Raw genomic sequence first — 24,358 nt, forward strand, 5'->3', positions numbered from 1 at the left:
CATGAATGTGTTAGACTAAGGACACCTGGAATTTGCTTTTTCTGCCCAAAAAAGCTGATTTCTTGTCTATCAGTTGATGGGAAATGGCGCTGGGCCGCACCGTAGGGGGCCTATTTTAAAAAACTTAAAATTCAGATATTTTCAAAACCAAAGCCGCTAGCGACCTAAAACCAGAACAGGTACCTTCCTTCGACATATATGAGTCTCCATGAGCAACAGCATCAAAAAATTAAAAGTCGTTCCCAAATAAAATCCCAATTAGTTTTTGTATTAGTATAAAAAAAAAAAAAAAAAAAACTTCAAATAGCTATAAATTTCTCAGATTTTACGCCAGATGCACAAAAATCACCAATAGAGATAATCACCTATATTTTCAGGATAAATAGCAATATTTAACACATCATATAACTTTTTGCCTGAAATAGCAACTTAATTTCTTGAAGGTTAGTGCTATTTTAAGTTTTAAACAGCTAATAAATTAATCAATTTTCACATCAGAAGCTTAAATACTTGAGGATAGCATGCAGATTCATCTTAATTTTACCCAACAAAAGCAAATTTTGCATTTTTCTATATACAACGCAACTTATTTAAGTTGAATTACGATGTCACTGTTGCCTCATTACGTCTTGCCGCTATCTGGCCCTCGTTGTTTTTTAGATTGAAATTTTACGTAAAATAAAACATGTAAAAGACAATTTTTTCTTTGTATGGATGCAGAAATACCGAAATTACGAGTTTCTTGCCAAAAAACTAGCAGTTGGCTGAATATTACCTGATTATTTGAATGTAACGTTACGCTATTGTGCACAGATACAAAATCCAACATGGTGGCCATCACAAAACTAAGAACTTTTTAAGATGAAAATAAATAAATGCGTAAATCCCAGAATTTCTATAGATATGAACATAAAGCAGTCGAGGTTCTTGGTTAAAAACAAAAAAACGGGCAGTTATCATTCATTTTACGTAAATACCTTATTGGCCCAAATATAAGACGGCCCTGATTATAAGATGAACCCCTCTTTTTCAAGACTCATGTTTGGAAAAAAAAGACTTTTTTTGAACAACCAATTAATTTTTATACAGAAAATAATTACAGTAGATCCGGAACAAATTATTATAACAATATATTTGAGAGAAAAAGCATGTTATTTTGCCTCATTCAAATCTTAATATCTGAACATTTAAATATGTAAACTAAAAGTGCAATCACATTCGTAAATGAATGGCTTCTGGATTTTGAAATGTAAATAAACCAATCTATTGTGATAAAACAACAAAATTGCAATCACTGCATTAACCATCAAAGTGAAGTTTAACTGTAACTGTAGTCTTGAAACAAATCTGAAAAAGGAAAAACATTGCAATAAAATAACGCAAAATGGTTAAACTTCAGAGTAGCTGAGATTTATCATGACAGAATATTGCATCATTGATATCAGGCGCCATCTAACGTCGTTAATGGGGAGAGTAGCTGAGATCTGTCATGACCAGTATTGTTAATAACGGTGTTAGAATATAACGGCGTTACTAACGGCGTTATTTTTTTCAGTAATTAGTAATCTAATTAATTACTTTTCTCATCTTGGCATGGCGTGCGTTACTATGCGTTACTAAGTTGGTTGAATAAAAAAAGTCTGAGAGAGACGGACTCACGGAGACGAGAGAGCATAGCAGGAATGGGGAATACGCCATTGCAAACGCGATGCTAGGTGGCTCCAATAATACCTGACTGTAGCCATAGCCTACAAACTACGCCCACATGATACGGTACATATGACATATTATAGAACTAGATGCAAATGACAGACACGGCTGCATTGGCAACATGTTTTAAGGACTACATGCGTTAGTAAACGGCCGCCATCTTAAAGCAGTAGATATCTCAGGAAGGCTCTGATGTAGAGATCCTTCCTAGCTAACCTAAGTAACTTTTTTTTTTTTTTTTTAAATCTAAAATGCTCCTAAATCAGCAAAATCTTGACGTAAATCTATCTTTAAATGATGAAACAGTTTTAAAACTTACACATGTTGAAAGTAGACATAAGGGAACTAATGCAATAACGGGAGCAATTTTAACAACTTTAACGGTTGATTCACAACTTTAAATGACTTCCACACATAGCAAAGGTTGCTATCTAGTTATCGCAATACCCCTGTGTCTAGTTAAGTGGTGGGTAAAGAATTGGGCCAGGGCCAATTGTCCCCAAAACCCTTTAAACTTCACATTGTGTGACCTGTTTTTTTTTTTGGTTTTTTTTGTGAAAAATAAAACATGAAAATTATCACTAGTTACTTCGCCAAGTAACTAATTACTCTTACATTCAGGTAACTGAGTTACTAACGCAATTACTTTTTGGGAGAAGTAATTTGTAACTGTAATTAATTACTTTTTTAAAGTAAAATTAACAACACTGGTCATGACAGAACATCGCTTCAATGATATCTGGTGCCATCTAGCGTCGTGAATCGGTATAATGTCTAGACCGCGAATATAAGACGACCCCTTCTTTTTCAGTCTTATTTCAATGCAAAAAACACTGTCTTATGTTCGGGCCAATACGGTATTTCAAGCTAAAGTTACGCACAATGTTTCAAAGTGCATGGTGCTATATTATATAACAATTACCTTGAATCCTCGACCAAATCCCTCTCGAGACACTCCTGCCTGCTTGTATGCACTAAAACTCTTGTCCTGTTTCCGTTTCCACCGAAATCCGGTGTTAGAACGCAGCTTATGTTTGAGTTTATGGTAGTGAAAGCTTTCCCGACGCTCGCCCTGGCCCAGCCCCTAACGGGAAGCCGTGGCGCAATGTCTGTAGAGCTGTGTCTTCAACTGATAGTGAAGTCTATGCTTTTTGTTCTATTTCTGTTTCCTGAGTCTCTTAACATTTTTCCAAATCTGTCTGAACACCCAAACAAATTCCGAAATGTTTGTTTAATTGCTATCCAGCTCACTTCCACGCATCTTGTCAAGAATGAAATCCTCGCAATGCTCAATTTTGCTGGGCAAGACATGCTAAAACGCCTCTCCAGATCCCGTGACATATTTTACGAATCACGGTCTTAAAATTTATCTTCCAAAATGTGCGGTTGAGGAACGACTAGAACCTGTCCTGCGGCTGTGCCGGCTGCTAAAATTAGTCACCTCTGACCTATCCATCACCTTCTCGTGGAAGATGATGGATGCTTGATTCAAGCTCATTACGCTCGTGGAGCTTTCAACGGATATTTTTAGATCAATCAACTCGCGCTTTCACGATGAGCCATTGTGCTAGCATTGACAGTGATAGACGTTCAATCCATTTATCAATTTACCCTTCCAGTTCAAATGAATTGGACATCTACTCGTGATAAACTCCTAAATTCAGGAAGAAAATCGTTCATTAGCTAGCGAGAAGACTGACGTCACAATCGAAAAATAGGTTTAAAAATATCTGTTGCCAGCTGAAACTTCGCTATTCGCTGGTCTGAAAGGACGTCGGATTTACGAGGCCTCCGAGACTTGGAGTGACAGCTTTACGCTATCGAGCTGTTCGCGGGAATTTGTTTGCATCTAAATGGGCCTCCACGTGCCGCTTGCCATGAACCGCCCGCACCTTGTTACGACCCGCAGGGCGCCGCACAACAATCAACTCCCAGGACAACATTTTTATCGTTATTGTCGACAGGAGCTCGTAGCGTTTTCCATCAGCTGTCATCAGCTTATTTCCATAATGGGTAGCCACGCCGGCAGACTGTTTACAGCCTAATGTGCTGTATCTTTACCGGTTTGGAATTAGGTGGGCACGTCAATCATGAGTAGGCCTGCAAAAATGTCTCGAGAGGCTGTGCCTGAAAGGAGGCTGACAGTTTAGGTGCAACTAAAATATGATATTGTCCCGGAAAGTTTAGGCAATTGCTACGCGGCCAGTTTTGGATGGTTTTGGCCTGTTCCAGATGTCCTTCAAAGAAATACTTTTTGGTTGGTCGATGCTAAATGGTGAGGCGTTTTTGCCATTGAATGTAGTTGGAGCATTGATGCTAAGTTTAGGTAACTTTTCATTTAATTGAAAAATCTTAAAATCTGGTCCAGACATAGCAGGTTATTTCTGTGTATTATGTAACTTGTGTTTTTATTAGCCCTACAGAGACTACCAATCTGTACACACAATTTTATTTTCTGGAGACTCCAAAAACTGGCAGACCAAACAAGCAAGTACATGGGTTGCCCCTGACTAATTTAGTTGTTTTGAAAAGTTCAATCTATGAGAGCATATTACTAAACTGTGGTTATATATTTGTATATTGTGGGTACAGTTAAGTAAAATGTGTGTACATATTAGTAATCTGTGGGTAGAGATGAATAAACTGTAGTGTTGCAATGATTTATTCAATGAGAAAAAAGGTTCGAATTAAATGTTGCTGCTTCGAGGATTAATTTAATTCGAGTGGGGGTTCTAATGGTTTGTTTTGAAAGTGTTGCATTTAGTTTTATTGAGTTGGGTGGATACGCTGCCCTCTAGTGTCAACAGAGAAGATGCCATAACTCATCTAACATGGCTGAATCTGGCTGCTCCCTGTTAAGACCATACGTTTTTGTATGAGCTAATATGATTGTTAATGTATTCGTCATTATTTATAGTTATATTTAGCAATTTTTTTTGTGGGAACATGTTTGAACGATTTGTTAAGAGCTTTGAAAAAAAAAAAAAAAGTCCTTTTATAACATTTAAGCAAGCAGACTTTTGCTATGCTATGTTATCAGATTGTTCTTTTGTTTTATTTAGATCATCATTCATTAATTTTTTTTAATTTTTTTTTTTTTTTTTAACTGTTTAAGGCAAAGCTCAGACATTTTTATTTTTAAAGACATTTATTGCTCTTGTGGAATCAAAATGCAATTCTACTTACCTTTTTTTTCGGACTAAAAGTCGCACCTGAGTATAAGTCACCCAACCCCCCCAAAAAATGTGCAATGAAGTGGAAAAAAAAAAAAAAACATGGTCGCAACGGAGTTTAAGTCGCATTTTTGGGGGGAAATTTACTTGATAAAATCAAACACAAAGAACAGATATTTCATCTTGAAATGCAATTTAAAATAAAAATAAAATAGAGAACAACATGCTGAATAAGTGTACAGTATGATAATGTTACATGATGCATAAACAATGAAATGCGAACGTTGCCGGTATGTTAACGTAACATAGCTATTAAGAGTTATTCAGATAACTTTTGCGTAAAGAACAATGCTAACAAGTTTACCAAATCATCAGTGTCACGCCGAAACACCAAAATAACACGTGAAATGATATAATAATGTGTTAATAATTTCACACCCAGCACCCCCAGCCAAACTACGAAAAAAAAACTGCGACTTATAGTCCGAAAAATTTGGTAATTTGAAGAAACATTTTATTTTGTATTCACTTTTAAAAGTGCAATCTTAGCAAGCGTTTGTTTTAGATCTTCTAAAATATATTCTGCAAAACATTAAATGGTCGTAATCTGATTATTCAAACTAACTAATTGACAGATTAATCGAACACTTAAATAATTGATAGCTGCAGCCCTAATAAACTGTGGGTACATTTTAGTAATCCTTCATTCATTCATTTCCCGAGCAGCTTATCCTCACGGGGGTCACGGGGGTGCTAGGGCCAATCCCAGCTAACTATGGGCAGTAGGTGGAGTACAGTCCCTGACAAAAGTCTTGTCGCTTATCCATTTTGTAGAAACAATTGTTAATAACCTGACTATTAATTATTCAATTAGTTTCAGAAATGGCTCATATGAAAGATAAGACCCTTCCAAATGATGCTGAATGTACAAAAATATTTTTTTCTCTGAAAAAAGATTTATTATTTAATGAAGACACAAAGGTCAAATTTTGGCAAGATACAAGTTTTGTCGCCTACAGACAGTAGTGTGAAAATTGAACAAATGATATACTTAAAATACAAAAATATGTTACATAACATAAGCGAATTAAGTAGTGGTGCTGTGAAATCCAAAATTAATATTTTGTATGACTTCCATGGGCTTCGGCAAGGATTCATGCAATTTATTGATGAACATATCAGGAACATCAAAGAAAGCAGTCTTGCATGCCTCCCAGAGTTCATCAACATTCTTGGGTTTGGTCTTCCATGCTTCTTCTTTCATCAGACATGCTCAATGATGTTCATGTCTGGTGATTGGGCTGGCCAGTCCTGGAGGATCTTGATCTTCTTTGCCTTGAGGAACTTTGAGGTAGAGATTGAAGTATGCGATGGAGCACCATCCTGCTGCAGAATTTGTCCCTTTTTATGGTTAGGAATGTAAGAGGCAGCGAAGGTTTGTTGATATTTCAGACTAATTATGTTGCCTTCCACCCTGCAGATCTCTCGCACACCCCCATACTGGATGTAACCCCAGACCATCATTTAGGTAATGATGTAACCGCTAAACTTCACTGTTTCCTCAATGAATCTTGGATCCATGTGGGCTCCAGTAGGTCTCGTACAATATTTGTGGCGACTGTGGTGTAATTCAATGGAACATTCATCTGATAAATCCACATAGTGCCATTTTCCAGCGTCCATCCTTTCGACAGGCTGTGGGCCTTGGCAAATGCCACATGGTTTTTTAATTGTCTGCACCCTGAGAGATAAGTAGTCTGAAATATCAACAAATCTTAGCTGCCTCTTACATTCCTAACCATAAAAAGGGACACATTCTGCAGCAGGATGGTGCTCCATCGCATAGTTCAATCTCTACCTCATAGTTCCTCAAGGCAAAGAAGATCAAGATCATCCAGAACTGGCCAGCCCAGTCACCAGACATGAACAGGATGAAAGAGGAAGCATGGAAGATGAAACCCAAGAATGTTGATGAACTCTGGTAGGCATGCAAGACTGCTTTCTTTGATGTTCCTGATGACTTCATCATTAAATTGAAGGAATCCTTGCTGAAGCCCATGGAAGTCATACAAAATATTAATTTGGGATTTCACAGCACCACTACTTAATTCGCTTATGTTTTGTAACATATTTTTGTATTTGAAGTATATTATTTGTTCAATTTTCACACTACTTTCTGTAGGCGACAAAACTTTTGTCTTGCCAAAATTTGACCTTTATGTCTTCATTAAATAATAAATCTTTTTTCAGTGAAAAAAATATATTTTTGTACATTCAACATCATTTGGAAGGGTATTAGCTTTCATATGAGCCATTTCTGAAACCAATTGAATAATTAAAAGTCAGGTTATTAACAATTGTTTCTACATAATGGATAAGCGACAAGACTTTTGACTGAACACCCTGAATTGGTTGCCAGCCAATCGCAGGGCACAAGGAGACGAACAACCGTTTGCGCATACATTCATACCTCGGGACAATTGAGAGTGTTCGATCAGCCTGCCATGCATGTTTGTGGGATGTGGGGGGAAACCGGAGTACCCGGAAAAAAACCGACGCAGAGCATGCAAACTCCACACAGGTAGGCCGGAGCCCAGGATTGAACCCTCAATCTCAGAACTGTGAGGCAGACGTGCAAACCACTTTTAGTAATCTAGATTAGGTAATACGTGGGTACAAATTAGTCATCTGTGTAATTACTAAACTTTGGGTACAGATTAGCTGTCATTTTTTTCTCCTGCCTTCCTGGCACCCAAGGTGTGCTGTACTTTTCTTCTATTTGGTGCACGTTATAGCTTTAAATCACGTTCTACTCTTTACAACGACAGTATTTACTTTCTATTCTATGCTATGGTTTTTCTGTTTCGCAGAAAGAAGAAATCATGGACACACAAACGCTCATTTTGGGCATAACAAGCCAAAGTTTGACAAACCTCCAACCAAAGACTTGCAAATGTTGTCTGCATGTGTACATGAACTCTTTCACCACCGTTGACGGTGATTAGTGTCCAATCATGACGCGTCCAATGATCCTTCGGCTGTGAATTTAAATGAGTTTATCACGAGTAGACGTACAATCCATTTGAGCTGGGAGGGTGGCAGCAAATGAACAATTCGCCCCTGAATCCAGTTTCAGTTGTCAACATGACATTTTGAATTGTATACCTTAAATCAGACATGCCCAAAGTCCGGCCCGGGGGCCAAATGCGGCCCGTGGTCAAATTTCATCCGGCCCCCAGCCTCTGTCATAAAATCAATAACATCTGGCCCGCACACAGACTTAATAAATTGGTCAGCAGTACTGCAACCAGCATATGAAGTAGCTTACAAACATAATGCTGCTCCTCATTTACCCAATAAAAGGCAGCAGCACTTTAACCCTTTATTGCCAAATGTATCACATTTGATACACCTAAAATTTAATGATTTTTAGACTAATTTAGAATTTTGACATTTGTTTTTTGGAGAGAAAAATTGATGGATGCAAGTCAACACATGCATCTGCAGGTTCCATGAGAAAAAAAAAAAAAACATGATTTAGCATGGGTTATAGATATTAGAGCGCTTATTACACATATTCATTTTGACTTTTCACAAATTTGAAAAAAAGGTTTCATTAGGACCTTATTTTTCAAATTTTGGGATTCTCTGATAATTGCTTCATGTTGCAGGTATTTAAGGGCTAAGCAACATTACTCCGTGTGACCCTCTACTTCCAATTTTCTAAAATGGCGACAATCAACAAAAAAAAGTTGACTGTGACGGTCGACGCTTCAAGGATAGGTGGAAATTGGACTATTTCTTCACTAAAATACGCAAACACTGTGTCTTGCCTCATTTGCAAAGAGACAGTAGCTGTTTTTGAAGATTTCAATGTGAGGCGATATTACCAAACAAGACGCGCTGACATGTATGACAAGATTACAGGGAAGATACGCAGCGAGAAATTGAAGCAACTTGAAGCTAGTTTAATTTCACAGCAGTAGTATTTCGCAAGAGCTGAGAGTCGAAAGAGAACGCCGCAAAGGCTAGTTGCGAGATTGTTAAAATTATTCATTAAAAAAATAATAAAGCAAATGTGACACACTGAATGGCTTGCTAAATTTTGCTTGAATATATTGTTCTACGTTAAGGACGTCAGCCAAGGTCGGCCCCCCACATTTTTACTACGCCAAATCTGGCCCACTTTGCAAAAAGTTTGGACACCCCTGCCTTAAATTGAAAGTCTTTTTCTGGTCGCAAACATGACTCCTATAACACTTGCTCATGGTCTCAGTCTTCTCTATTTTTGTATTGATAAGTGTTGTATCAATACGATTGTTTGGCTGATGTTTCGGACATGTTTTAGTTCAGGTTCGGTTATGCTTTTGAACGAAAGCCCACAAAAACGTTTCAAAAAACCATGTTCTGAAAAGACAGGATATTTGTCAAAAATCAGTGGGGTTTTTTTGTCCAATGACAGTACAGCTTGTGCAAACAAATCTAAATGTAAATACATTAATGCTAAATGATTCAGATTCAGTTGCGCATCTCAAGCAGGCAGCAAAAGGGAATAAACCAAGTCCAAGAAACACGTTATTGCATCCTCTTACAAATGCTTACATGAAGCGTCTCCACACGGCTTTAAGAAAATCAAATGCTCACACGGCCGCTGTGTGTTTGCGTACATTCGGTGGCCCCGCTTGGAAAAAAAAAAAACGCCTTTTCATGGCCGTACAACACAAGCACAGAGGAGAGCCTTGATGAGTGAAATTGCCTCGCACAAACACTGAGGAATTGTCTGCAAAGCAAGGAAATCATTGGCAATTCTTGTCAGTCCTCGGCTCTACGTCGCTCGCTGCTGCACTGAGGAGATAGCGAAACAGAATGGAGACGGAATAATTACTCTCCCGCCCGCTCACGCTGCGTCTTTACCGTTAAAACAGTGCGGCATATAGTGCATTTTCCGCAGGTTCTGACTTGGACCTTACTCTCGGTAGCCGTAGGCTGCTTTCTTTATATTATATTTCTTTCAAGTGGCGAGCAAGGCCGCCGCTGCCACATCTCAAGGCTGCTGAAAAATATGAACACAGCTAAAATGAAATAGTAATAATTCTTATGAAGGCAAGGGTTTTATGAGGCAGGGCACAATGGAAGGTGCCAGCGCCTTAATGGGATTTTGCTCCCCGCTCGCGTGAAGTTTGTGGATGTATTGCTCAGCATTGCAAGTGTTCGCCGGCTTTAGAAGCGAGCTGGCGCAGCTGCACACAGTCAGCCGTTGCACTTATTAGACGCCCTGTGAAAGTCACTTCAAATGGGATTGGATGGGCTTACGCGCTGCCACCGCTTCGCTGCCAGGGTACGTGCCAGGCAAGCACTTGTGCAGAGCGCAAATACTTTATTACTCTACTTAGCTCATTTGCTAGCGCTGACGTTTATATTCGTCAACTGGAATGCTAGCGTTTCCTGCCGTATATCATTCCCGATGAAATTTTTTTAAACTGGTACACTGTGAAATCTAATTTAAGGCTACTTTCAAATTTTAAGGAAGCCATAGTACGATGTTCAATGTTTTTGAGCATTTGTAACTCATGAAATGAGGTCTTGATTATCAGGTTTGGGTGTAAAACTCACAATTCTGATGAAACGGAACCCAAAGGTGCTAATTTAAAATGTTAAGTTGTGTGACCTTAGCACAAGTTTCATTCCCGATGCCTTCAAAAAAGTGCGCTGGCTACAGTATAGTCAGTCAGTATTGCTCTTACTTGTATATGCTTGGATTAACTTTAACTTTACATAAATCCAGTATATTTAACGTAGATTAATTTTACCTAAATTTTTTAATAACAATAACAAGGGGTGTGACAATATATCGAAAAGGTGATATATCATGATCAGTGTTGTCACTAACGCGTTACTGTAATCTGATTTAGGGCTGCAGCTATCAATTATTTTAGTAGTTGATTAATCGATGAAGTAGTTAGTTCGAATAATCGAGTAATCGGATAAGGAACATGAAAAATTAAAATACCTGGGATGAGCCTCAATGGTATAAAAAAAATAAATAAATGAGGATCTATGTACAACAAAAGAACAATTGGCATACATAGCAAAAGTCTCCTAGCTTAAATGCTATAAAATACTAACTTTTTTTTTAACAATGCTCCTTACAAATGTTTCAGACTCATATTCCCACAAAAAATGACTAAATATACCTATAAACTAAATTATGAATGCATTAAAAAACATGAGCCCAAACAAAAACTTACGTTGGTCTTAAGCAGTTGAATTTAGTAAAATGAGGTAGACCAGAGGGCAGTGTTTCCACCCTAATCTATAAAACTAAATGTAAACACTTTCAAAATAAACCATTACAATGCCACTTTAATTAACCGAATATTCGAAGCAACAAAATTAATTTGAATATTTTTTTTCTTATCATATACTCGAGTTATCCGATTAATCGTTGCAGTACTAATCTGATTACTTTCTTTCAGTAATGAGTAATCTAACGTGTTCATTTTGCCAAACCAGTAATCTGATTAAAGTTAGTTTTTCTTAGTGTTGTCACGTCATGGGGGAGTTGTGTCACGTCATTTCCTGTTTTATTTTGAAGGCTTCACCCTCTTCATAGTTGCGTACTTGCCCTTCCTCTTGTCATCTAATTACCTATTGTTTCCACCTGTTCCCCATTACCTTGTGTGTATATAATGCCCTAGTTCCCTAAGTCTTGTGCAGAAGTGTCTTTCTACCAAGGTCAGTCATGTCAGCCTCTCGCCATAGCCTGTCATAGTGATACTGAATATTATCCTCCACTTGGAGCGCTTTGTGTTTGAGCCTTTTTTGATCTTAGCCATCTTGACTTTTTCCTCCATTTGGAGTGTTTTTTGTTTTTGTCTTCCCTCCCTTTTGGAGTTCGTTTGTGTTTGAACTGTGATTGTGGTTGCCCTGACTTATTCCTCTGTTGGAGAGCTTTTTGTTTGTATTTTTCTCATCCCCGCATGTCAACGGAAGAACCCCTGTTTCAAAATAAAGTTTTTGCCTGAACCTCCGCAACTGAGTCCGCCTCATCGTCTCGGCCTGACAAGTGTATGTGCGTTACTATTTTGTTATTGCCTCATAATTTATGCAGAATAAAAGATATTGTTGTCATGTACTAAAAGCATTTTGAATAAAAAACGTTGGAAAAGTTCCCGCTACGTGACTGTTTCCTTGGTAACCGTTCATAGTTACTTCCTGTTTTTGTCTGTTTTGGGACTGAGAAAGGCGTGTGCCAGCGCGGGTGCACATTCAAGCTGAGTTCAGCTACCTGTTGAGATGTGCGAGGGAACGTTGATCTGTGTGCGTCCATGAATGAACATGAGTATTTTTCCTTCATTCTGGAGGATTCCAGCGATAGGTTGGAGCCGCTTCATGCACGGCCAATTCGTAGCGTTGCAACAGCGAGTAGTCGTCGCCAGTGTTGAGAATAACGCCGTTACGTAACGGCGTTATTTTTTTCAGTAACTGGGTAATCTAATTGTTTTTAACGCCGTTACCGTTACAGTGGGTCTCATCTGACCAAAGCACACGGTCCCAGTTGAAGCCTAGGACCGTGTGTATTTTTGTGTGAGACCAAGATTGAGCTTTTTGGCAACAAACACTCTAAGTGGGTCTGGCGTGCCACAAAAGATGCGCATGCTGAAAAGCACCTCATACCCACTGTGAAGTACGGGGGTGGGTCAGTGATGCTGTGGGGCTGTTTCGCTTCCAAAGGCCCTGGGAATCTTGTTAGGGTGCATGGCATCATGAATGCTTTGAAATACCAGGACATTTTAAATCAAAATCTGTTGCCCTCTGCCCGAAAGCTGAAGATGGGTCGTCACTGAGTCTTTCAGCAAGACAATGACCCTGAACATATGGCCAAATCTACACAGAAATGGTTCACCAGACACAAAATCAAGCTCCTCCCATGGCCATCTCAGTCCCCAGACCTTGTTTTGTTGGCAAATGGGGGTTGTACAAAGTATTAATACCAGGGGTGCTAATAATTGTGACACACATTATTTGATGTCAAATATTTTTTTCTTTATGTGGGATTTTTTCCCCACTGAATGAATGCACTTGTATTGAAGGTTGGATTTTTCTCTTTGTTTCCATTAAGGGCCCATATTATTTGAATAAGAAAAAAAATATTAGAAGCTAAAAAACACATCTTAACCAGGGGTGCCAATAAATATGGAGCGCACTGCACGTCCAATCCGTTTGAAGTGGGAGGGATGGCAGTGAATGTTAATTCTCTGCCACCTTCCCACTTCAAATGGATTGGAGGTCTACTAGTGATAAACTCATTCCAATTCACAGCAGAATAATAAAGATAGCTTGTTTATTTGTTTAGTTTTGTAGAATCCTAGAATGATTTCCTGACCCATGTATCATATTGCAAACCTTGTATCGCAAATCTTATCGAATCGTGATGTACCCAGAGGTTCCCACTCTTAGTAATTTAGCATTAGCATTTGCTTGTTTTTCATCAAAACCAGCGAATAAGTTCACTTGAAATTTTAAGTTCTGCTTTAATAATGTTTTTGATAGAACCAACCATTGTATCTATTGATTATTTTGGGGAAAGAAAGAAAAAAGTTTTCATATAGCATAATATTCTGAGGGTCTTAAAGGACCCTAATGCTACAAAATGGCTGGAGGTGAATGAGTTAGACATTTTCAGGTTAGATTTTTTTGAGTGTTTGGTGTTGTGTTAAAAACAAATACTTGCAAGTGAGTTTCAGGCACTTTGGCATAAGATAGCTGCAGTGAACACGCTGCCAACATCAGTTCATCTGGCTGCATTGCAGTGAAACTACTGATTTGTGCTCATATTGTTTTCCAACCGTGGGACCTGTTATGTGCCAGGAAGGGTCAGAGGGTAGATCTGTTTGTTTGCGTTTCCCTTCTGGTCTCCTCTCACTCTCCACTTTCTCGATATGCTCTGCTACTATCGGCCTAATTGACTTGCACCTGTGAAGCGCAGCTGGCCAATCATTCAGGGCTCCTGTTTAAATAGGCCTTCTCTGTCAGAGTTGCAGGTGGATTTTCATGTTGTACAACTAAGGCTAGGTTCATACTGCAGGTCTTGATGCACAATTCCGATTTTTTGCAATATGTTTTTTGGCGTGCCTTTGTACATAGAGCATGTTCAAGTATTACGCATGCGCACTAATTCGCAGGCCGACACGGGATGAGCAAACTGACCCGTATGCGCAGTAGCATCAAAACAAATTACTACACATGCTGGCTGTACATCAAGGGTAGGTTTGCATTGGGACGGTCGGGACATGACACTACCAACTTATCAGGATGTGCCAGTTGTCCCCACCAACTTTTAAGTAACCTTATTTGCATTATATATTGACTTCAGTTATATAGGTAATTTAGATTGTTTCCCCATATGTCGTAAGGATGTAATTGACCCTACCATTATTAAGTGAATTATTTTCATTATGTTCAGACTTACATTTACCCCTTTTCACTGCTGAGTGTGCTAGTCCATTTTTTCCCCCTCAAATGCACGTTTGATTGGCTAATGGCGTGGACCCCTGTCCCCCCACACAGAGACACAAACACCTCCTCCACCCACACCCACCACATACAAATTACAATGTTTTTTTTTTTTCCCCCGACCAGCTGCAACTACTGTATTTAATGTAAAAATACATCAATGTTGTGGAAGTGGGGAACACACCACTAAATTTGCTACTGAAAGTCCGACCTGTATCAGCGTTAGCATAACATTAAACTGTGTGAATTTGCTAACCTGCAAAACTTTAGTCGGAAGCTGCTTAGAAAAAAAGTGTCCTCCTGTATTTATTTTCTACTGTTGATGTTACACTGAGAAATTTAGTGAACCGAGGTTTATCCCTTTCTCCCCAATTTTCATTTTTTAAATTTATTTATGTGGCTTTTAAGCAGCCAAAGGATTTTTCTTTTTTTTTTTTTTTTTTGTTGAGTTTGGCTGTGCTTGTGGACAAAAGCTGTAGTGTCTTACCTATAGGAAGGCTGAATTTTTGTTTTTGTTTATCCCTGACTGAGTTTTTTTGTGTTATTTCTAATGTATATTTTCATACATATAAATATATATGTTGTATTAATTTCTCAACAATATTGAGTGATCTTAAGACAAATGTTCATTTTTATTTGTATTCCTGGATAATTAAGATATTATTAACAAGTTTGTATTGATTGTGTATTTTATAGGGCTGTCAAACTATTAAAATGTTTAATTTTAGAGAGCGGAGCGCGAGAAGGGATGTGGGAAAGGGGGTTGTGACACCGTTGCAAACACGATGCTAGGTGGCTCAGAGCGTTAGCATAGCATTCGCGTTCTCGTTAGCATTAGCAAATAGCGTGGTGAATGTAAAGTTAAACGCTCGGGAAACTTTTTACATACAGTTCGTGGCGTTCAAGTGGGTACAATTAATTGAAAATAATGGACTGTTTTCCTTTTCAGTATGTATTATCATCACCATTTGGGCGTTGTCCTTGTAGATGCTACAATATAATAATAATAGTTTGTTTTTTATTACCAAAAAGTCACTTGCCCTAAACCATAAATCGTGTTTTTTTTTTTTTTTTTTTTTTTTTTTTTTTTTTTAATCAAAACAACTACAGCAAAGATAGAAGAGGAAAGAGATTCAAGCCTCATCTGCATATTGAAAAATATATCTATATATATTAAGGGTGTGGCGGTACATACAAGTCACATTTTAAAAAATGTAAATGTAAAAATGTAAAAGGGGGAGCTATGTTTTTTTTTGGAATGAAAAACAAAAGGTTCAATCAGTTAATCTAAACATTTGATGTTATGGAATGGATCATGTAATAACGTGTAGAACATGAAAAGTAACAATAGCTACTTTGCTGAGTAACTAATTACTCTTACGTTTAGGTAACTGAGTTATTAACTCAATTACCATATTTTTTGGACTATAAACCGCTATTTTTTTCTTGCTGTTTCTACCCTGCGGCTTTTATAAGGAAGCGGCTTATTTAAAGGTTTTTTTTTTTTTTTTTTTGACAAGCGAGTTCCATATTTTCTTGTTAAATAAAAAAAAGTGGATAATTTGACATATTTTAAAAGAATGGCTTTCCAAATTTTGCCATGACATAGCTCTCAGCCGCTACACTAGCACCAATAAAGCTTGCCAGAAGCTCGTCAGAAAAAAACTCAGGAATTTATAGATGAATATGGCTCCATTTGATACTATATGCTGCTACAGAAGAACAATTTTAAATGGTTGGGCATCCATTATTTACTACGACAAGAGAACGCAATGCTAGCGTTGATTAGCCATTTTCAACTGTCACTCGGAGGACTTTATTACATGCTCCAACAAAGCTGCTATAAAAGGGTTAGCGTTAGCTATTAATCGTTTTTAACGATGTTTTCATCCACTTCAAGTTTAGAAGGCAAGGTAAAAATCCTTGCAAATATAGTGACCTAGTTTTTAAAGTTTGTTTTAAAGCATTCAGACGACACGTGTTGGTGATGTTGATGCGTGTTTATCTGGTTAATAAATATATTTTTGGTCAATGAAATATTTCTGTCAAACATCTATGTAAATAACCAATGTTAAGATATGGAAACCTGCGGCTTATAGTCAGGTATGGCTTATTTGTGGATTTATTTCTAAAATTTTGTGAACTTTGGCCGTTGCGGCTTATAATCAGGTGTGCTTTACAGTCCAGAAATTACGGTACTTTTTGGGAGAAGTCATTTGTAACTGTAATTCATTACGTTTTAATACGTGTAGAACATGAAAAGTAACAATAGTTACTTTGCTGAGTAACTAATTACTCTTACGTTTAGGTAACTGAGTTACTAACTCAATTACCATATTTTTCGGACTATAGACCCTACCCACGTGACGTCACAACTCCGCCCTCCTGACTGGTGCCGCCCAATTGTCCGTCAACACATCGTGTTTACCTGTTACGGCTACGTACATTCCTCCTATTTACGGCGTGTTTTTCTGCTCGTTAACATTAATAATCAAAATGGTGAAGGCGTGTGTGGCGGTCGGTTGCAATAACAGAGAAGATAGTCGGAGAGACTTGAAGTTCTACCGGATTCCGAGAGACCCGGAGGGGAGAGAGCGAGATGGGCTGCTGCAATTCGACGAGAAAACTGGGCTCCAAACGATTACCACAGATTATGTAGTAGTCATTTTATATCTGGTAAGATGCATTTAATATATATTTAGAGGGTTTTGGGCTGACAACCACAATTAAGATCATTGCTAGGCTAATCGCCGACAACATACACGTATGTATGTAGTGAGAGTGCTATCGCTAAACCATATAAACATTAAAAGCCCTAGCTCCATTGACAAATGACATGAAATACATTAGACTTGACCGTGGATGTTAGCAAGAACAAAAGATTTTGAATTGAAAATTTCGTAACTCACCTTTCCAAGCACAAGATAGATTCATGCCGAATTTTCGTGGACGAGGACCTGTTTCACCCAACCAGCAACGAAGTATTTATAAGCCTCCAAGCTCTTAAAGTTTTTCAAACTTTCGTGAGAATAGGCTGATTTTGTGTAGACAAGATAGTTGTAAATATCAGGGTAGCTAGCAGAGACAGCGGGTCGAAAAACATCGATTTAGGCATCAAATATGGATCTGGCGAATGGATAAACTGAAGCTTTTCCACATAACGCCTTTTATGCAACGCATCAAGTGAGTTTACGGCATCCGAAAGCACCGGGTCTTCCATGAAATGCATTATAAATTGCTCGATCAATTGAGACCATTGATAATACAGACACAAAATGACGGACAAGGGGGCGGAACAATACAGCGATCACATGATTTTGTGACGTCGGTGGGTAGGGTCTATAAACCGCTACTTTTTTCTTGCCGTTTCTACCCTGCGGCTTTTATAAGGAAGCGGCTTATTTATAGATTTTTTTTTTTTTTTTTTGACAAGTGAGTTCCATATTTTCTTGTTAAATTTTAAAAAATGGATAATTCGACATATTTTAAAAGAATGACTTTCCAAATTTTGCCATGACATAGCTCTCAGCCGCTACACTACCACCGATAAAGCTTGCCAGAAGCTCGTCAGAAAAAAACTCAGGATTTTATAGATGACTATGGCTCCATCTGATACTATATGCTGCTACAGAAGAACAATTTTAAATGGTTGGGCATCCATTATTTGGTACGACAAGAGAACACGATGCCAGCCTTGATTAGCTGTTTTCAACTGTCACTCGGAGGACTTTATTGCATGCTCCAACAAAGCTGCTATAAAAGGGTTAGCGTTAGCTATTAACCGTTTTTAACGATGTTTTCATCCACTTCAAGTTTAGAAGGCAAGGTAAAAATCCTTGCAAACGTAGTGACATAGTTTTTAAAGTTTGTTTTAAAGCACTTAGACGACACGTGTTGGTGATGTTGATGCGTGTTTATCTGGTTAATAAATATATTTTTGGTCAATGAAATATTTCTGTCAAACATCTATGTAAATAACCAATGTTAAGATATGGAAACCTGAGGCTTATAGTCAGGTATGGCTTATTTGTGGATTTATTTCTAAAATTTTGTAAACTTTGGCCGTTGTGGGTTCTAATCAGGTGTGCTTTACAGTCCAGAAATTACGGTACTTTTTGGGAGAAGTAATTTGTATGACCTGATATGATCAGGCCACGCCCCCCAAATGTTCCCAAATGACCTTATATGATCAGGCGACGCCCCCTAAATGTTCCCAAATGACCTGATATGACTAGGCCACGCCCCCAAATGCTCCCAAATGACGTGATATGAACAGGCCACGCCTCCCAAATGTTCCCAAATGACCTGGTATCATTATCCCAGGCCCCATAAATGTCCCTAAATAGAGAGGAAGCGACCTAATATTGTCCTCGAATTGTCCCCAAACCAACCTAGGCTGGGATCAGTATCTCCACATGGCAAAGACCAGAAGTAATTTCTCCCGAAATTGCAGTTTTTAGTTTGTAACTGTAATTCATTACGTTTTAAAAGTAAGATTAACAACACTGGTTAGCATTTATCCGCTTTTTCTTACTTTTTTTTTTTTTAACCTTTTTTTTTGACCTTTTTTTTTTTTTTTTCCATACAAACTCCGTACTTAACAGTCCAAAAAAAATGAATGCTCAGAAGAAACAAATGTGAAGTTTGTGTTTTCGTCTCCAAGCAACTAAGACAATGTGTAAATCATGTATTGTTGCATTTCATTCTTAGGAATTATTTTTGCCACCAACAGTAGCTGAAAAGAAGTGTGTTCGCATTTGCAAAAATAATGCGCAAGCGGGTGGCCTCGTTTAGTCCCATTCCTTTGCGTGGCATTTGATTGCCGCAATCAAAAAAATCAACCTTTTAGGCGAGCGTGTGGGGGCCGAGCCCGGAGGTTTGATTGAACATGAAACAAACAAGATGCCAAGAAATGATCTTTACGAGTTAAACCATCAAGGCGGCGCCATTAAGTGCTCTCCGCGTCCCTTTCGCCTCGGTCTAACGGCGACCGAATTAGCCGCGCTCGCCCTCGGCCTTCCTCGGCAATTCATTACATCCTACTGTTTTTTTCCGACAGCGGAATAATGAAGGATATTGGACAGCCGAAAATGAAGCCGGAGCTGTCACGCGGCTGCAGGGAACATCAAGGCGAAGCGCGCGTCAGCCGACGCATCAACAGATAACCCGCCTCACACTTGGCATTTACTTTGCCGTCGCATCACATAACACAAGAAGGCGCATTTCATCCGCCCGCCTGATTGATACGCTTTCTTCCTTGGCCCCGCCGTTCCATTTGCGCCGGCGCTTCCAACGTGATAGCTGCGGCAAAGAAGTTGTCAGCGCCCCCCCGCCGCTCGCCCCTGCGCACTTGTTTACCGCCGAGGATGAGGTGTGTGATGAAAGGCAGCCTCCTCTGAGAAAATTGGCTGTCGACAGTCACCGCATTTGCCTCGCCGGAGTTGATAAGTGTAGCGTTTCTTTCCTCATCACACCTGTCTTTATTGCGCCAGGCAAGGCAGCGCTTGACGGCGGCCCCCTCTCTGCGCAAACGTCCCGCAGCTCACCATTTTTCGCTCGCGGGAAACGCGTCGAGCCGCGGTTTAGGAAGCGCCGAGAATCGCCTAGTATTTCCGAGCCGGAATCAATCTCCGCGTCCTTAGGATTGCCGAAATTGGCCGGAGACCTTGCTGCGTCGGTTGCTCGGCTGAGCTCGCTAACAAACTCTGAAAATCGAAAGACGACTGCCTTCCGCCGGGTTTCTTCCTGCCAGAGGAGCTTTTCGGGTCTTATTTTGAAGAATCAATAGGTCGCAAGTGATTGATTAGCTGCTCCGTTGTTGCCCTTCTTAACTTTCTCATGTCAAACAAAAGTCTTTAAATACCTCTGTGGTCAGCTATGTTTCTGTACTACACCTGCACTAACTCAGCAGCTGCCAATCAGGACATGAAAGCAAGGGCGTAGGTTTGGTCTCAACATTGGTAGGGACCAGTGTTGTCAGTAACGCGTACTGTAATCTGATTACTTTCTTCAGTAACGAGTAATCTAACGCGTTCATTTTTTCCAAGCCAGTAATCCGATTAAAGTTAGTTTCCCTAGTGCCTGTGCGTTACTATTTTGTTTTTGCCTCATAATGTATGTAGAATGAAGAATACTGTAGTCATGTACGAAGAGCATTTCTCATCGGGGAAAAAAAAATAACGGGTCACGTGTATTACGATGCTGTTTGAGGCTGTCTGCCATACCGGTCAACAACATAGCATTCTGACGAGGCAGCGAGGCTAACAGTGAAAGGCAGGATATATACTGCAAATGGATGCCTTTACTCACTGGAAATCAGTGTTGTCACAGATTACTGACAAAAGTAATTTAGTTACTTATTACTGATTACACCTCAAAAAAGTAATCTAGTTACTTTACCGATTACTTTATTATCAAAGTCACTAAGTTACTTTAAAAGTAACATCAGTTACTTTTTACCAATTTTTCTCCTTTTGCTGCCTCAACTTAAAAATGACAACAAAAAAATGTCATCACATGTAATTGAATTTTTCACATAAGGCTTAATCTTTGAGTTAGCGGGGGTTTAATTAGTCGATGGAGTTGATTTCAACCACCATTGACTCACGCTAGCTTAGCCACCCCAGAGCCCTGAAACTAACAAATAACTGACAAACTGCACGGAATTTGTTCAAATCAACTCCAACGACTAAATAAACCCCCACTAACTCCAAGATAAAGCCTAATGTCAAAAATTCTGAACTTCCCCTTTAAAATTAAGACCTAGCTGTTAAAATATTGTATAAAAAAGTTGTAAAGCAATAGAACAAACAACAAAAATTAATGAAATGAACAAGAATCCTACAACGTATTTCATAATGGGTCAAAATAATTTTTCGAGCAGATCATTTGACTAGCACCTAAGACAGACATCACTAACAGTGGCAGCAGCTGCTGCTGGCCGAGAAAAAAAACTTCTAATATGGGGCTGTGGGTGTGTGCGTGTGTGTGTGTGGTGGTGGTGGTGGTGGTGAGGGTCAAGTCATCAGCCAATCGAACGTGTATTTGAGGGGGGAAAAAAGGGACTGGCACACTCAGCAGTGAAAAGGGGTGAATGTACTGTAAGTCTGAATAATGGTAGGGTCAATTCTATCCTTACAACATATGGGGAGACAATCGAAATGAACGATATAACTGAAGTCATTAAATAATGCAAATAAGGTTGGTTCAAAGTTGGTGGGGACAATTTGAGCATCTTGCAAAGATGGTAGTCTTATGTCCCCACCGTCCCTATGCAAACCTACGCCCTTGCATGAAAGTGTCTACCAGATTCCACAGCCAGGAATTTGAATATCACCAGACAGACTTTTAGCATCCACATCCATCCTGGTGGAACAGAGATATTCATTTTATGTATTTCATGAAGAAAGCTCAAAAGCAACTCCTCTTTTATGCCGTCTTCACATTTGGATGAATACTAAAATCTGTCTCGTGAAAGCAAAAAAGGTTGACTCCCTGTTAAAATCTGTGCCTTTGTCCATTTCTGGGAGGACTAACAGTGAACGTTTATCTTTGAATGCCATGAACATTGGTTCATTTACCGCTCCCAGTCAAAATGGATTGGATGTCTACAGGCGTTAATGGCAGCCAATGAATGACGTAATTAGATGAATTAAGTCAATAATAATAGTAATAATGTAAATATTGTGGTCTATATCAGCCAACATGTAATGTCTACATACAGTATGTGGACGCGAGGTCTTTATTGGGGTGATTTTTTTTTTTTTTTTAGCAGAAATAGGGTAGTCACTTGCCCTACAAATTGCCATTTATTTATTTATTATGAATAAGATCGAGTAAATAGAAAGTAATTGCTGTATTTACTGTTTTTTAGGTATTTATTTTAAATAAAAATGAAACTCAAAATGTGCATTTCTCCCCTTTTCTAGCTTTAAAAATGTACAAATAACATTGAAGAAAAGTTTTAGTTAAGATGAATTTCATTTTGTAATATTGCAGTATTTTCTAGTAATATTACGTATAACTGCGTTTGGTCTCATAACCTTTCTGTTTATATTGCGACTTTATTCTCGTACTATTACAACGTAATCTCGTAATATTTCAACTTTATTTTCGTAATATTATGACTTTCATATCGTAATATTACGACTTTTTGGGGGGTAAAATTACGTAAAGTTATGTAATATTACGACTTTGACATTGTAATGTTACAACATAGTTTTGGTAAAATTACGTAAAGTTGTGTAATATTAGAATCAGAATAATACAACTTTATATCGTAATATTTAAACTTTTATTTTCGTAATATTACAACTTTCATCTCGTAATATTATGACTTATTTTTGTTAAAATTACGTACATTTTTGTCATTATGACTTTGATATTGTAATATTACAAATTTTATCTTATAATATTATAACTTTTATTTTCGTAATATGACTTTTGGGGGGGTAAAATTATGTAAAGTTCTGTAGTATTATGACTTTGATATTGTAATAATACAACTTTTTTTCTCATAAGATATTAACTTGACCTCATAATTAACTTTCATTTTTGTTGAATTAAGACTTATTTTTGATGAAATTACATATATTTGTGTCATTACGACTTTGATATTGTAATATTACAACACTTTTTTTTCTCATAATATTACAACTTTATATAATATTAGAACTTTATCTCATAATATTTCAACTTATTTTCGTAATAATACGACTTTTTTTTGTGGCAAAATTACGTAAAGTTGTGTAGGAATACGACTTTGATATTGTAATATTACAACTTTTTTTCTCATAAAATTACAACTTGTAATATTTCAACTTTTGTTTTCTTAATATTACGACTTTCATCTCGTATTATTATGATTTTTTTTGATAAAATTACGTACATTTGTGTCATTTTGACTTTGTTATTGTAATATTTCAACTTGTTTTCGTAATAATACGACTTTTTTTGGGGTAAAATTATGTAAAGTTGTGCAGTAATATGACTTTGATATTGCAATATTACAACTTTTTTTCTCACAACTTTCTCGTAATATTTCAACTTTTATTTTCGTACTACAGTGTAAAGCGCTTTGAGGGCCTTAAAAAGTGGAAAGGCGCTAAACAAGTGTAACACCATTTACCATTACGACTTTCATCTCGTAGTATTCCGACTTATTTTTGATAAAATTACGTAAATTTGTGTCATTACGATTCTGATTTTGTAATATTACACCTTTTTTCCATAATACTACAATTATATCTCGTAATATTGCAGTATTTTCTTGTAATATTATGTTAAACTGCGTTTGTTTTCCTCATAACTTTTCTTCCGGCTTTAATATTACGACGTAATCTCGTTATATTTCAACTGTTATTTTCGTCATATTATGACTTCTTTAAAATAACGTAAAGTTGTCTAGTATTACGACTTTGATGTTGTAATATTGCAACATTTTTTCTCACAATGTTAAAACTTATCTTTTAGTCATGTAACTTTTATTTTTATAATATTATTCTTTTTGATGAAATTTCATACATTTGTGTCATTATGACTCTGATATTGTAATATTACACCTTTTTTGTCATAATACTACAATTTTATCTCGTAATATTGCAGTATTTTCTAGTAATAATACGTTAAACTGCGTTTATTTTCTCAACTTTTCTTGCGACTTTAATCTTGTACTATTACGACGTAATGTGGTTATATTTCAACTGTATTATGAATTGTTTTTGATAAAAATGTTTTATATTTTTTTGATCAAATTACGTAAATTTGTGTAATTGCGACTTTGATATTGTAATATTAAGTTTTTTTATCATATTCCAACTTTATCTCATATCAAGTTTTATTTTCATAATATTAAAACTTTGTTCCTGTGCATGTTGACTTATTTTTGGTAAAATTACGGAAAGTTGTGTAATATTACGATTTATTTTTGGGCAAAATTACGTAAACTTGTGTAATATTAT

The 24,358-nt window shown here is 37.6% G+C and overlaps 1 protein-coding gene across 2 annotated transcripts in view; it reads right to left on the bottom strand.

Moving 5' to 3' along the window:
- Nucleotides 1–24,358, bottom strand: part of cdh10a (cadherin 10, type 2a (T2-cadherin)) — a 66,496-nt gene that overhangs the window by 30,758 nt on the left and 11,380 nt on the right. The gene's annotated exons all lie outside the window — the stretch shown is intronic.

The sequence above is a fragment of the Corythoichthys intestinalis genome, chromosome 20 (assembly GCF_030265065.1).
Source record: "Corythoichthys intestinalis isolate RoL2023-P3 chromosome 20, ASM3026506v1, whole genome shotgun sequence".
In the NCBI taxonomy this organism is placed as follows: Eukaryota; Metazoa; Chordata; class Actinopteri; order Syngnathiformes; family Syngnathidae; genus Corythoichthys; species Corythoichthys intestinalis.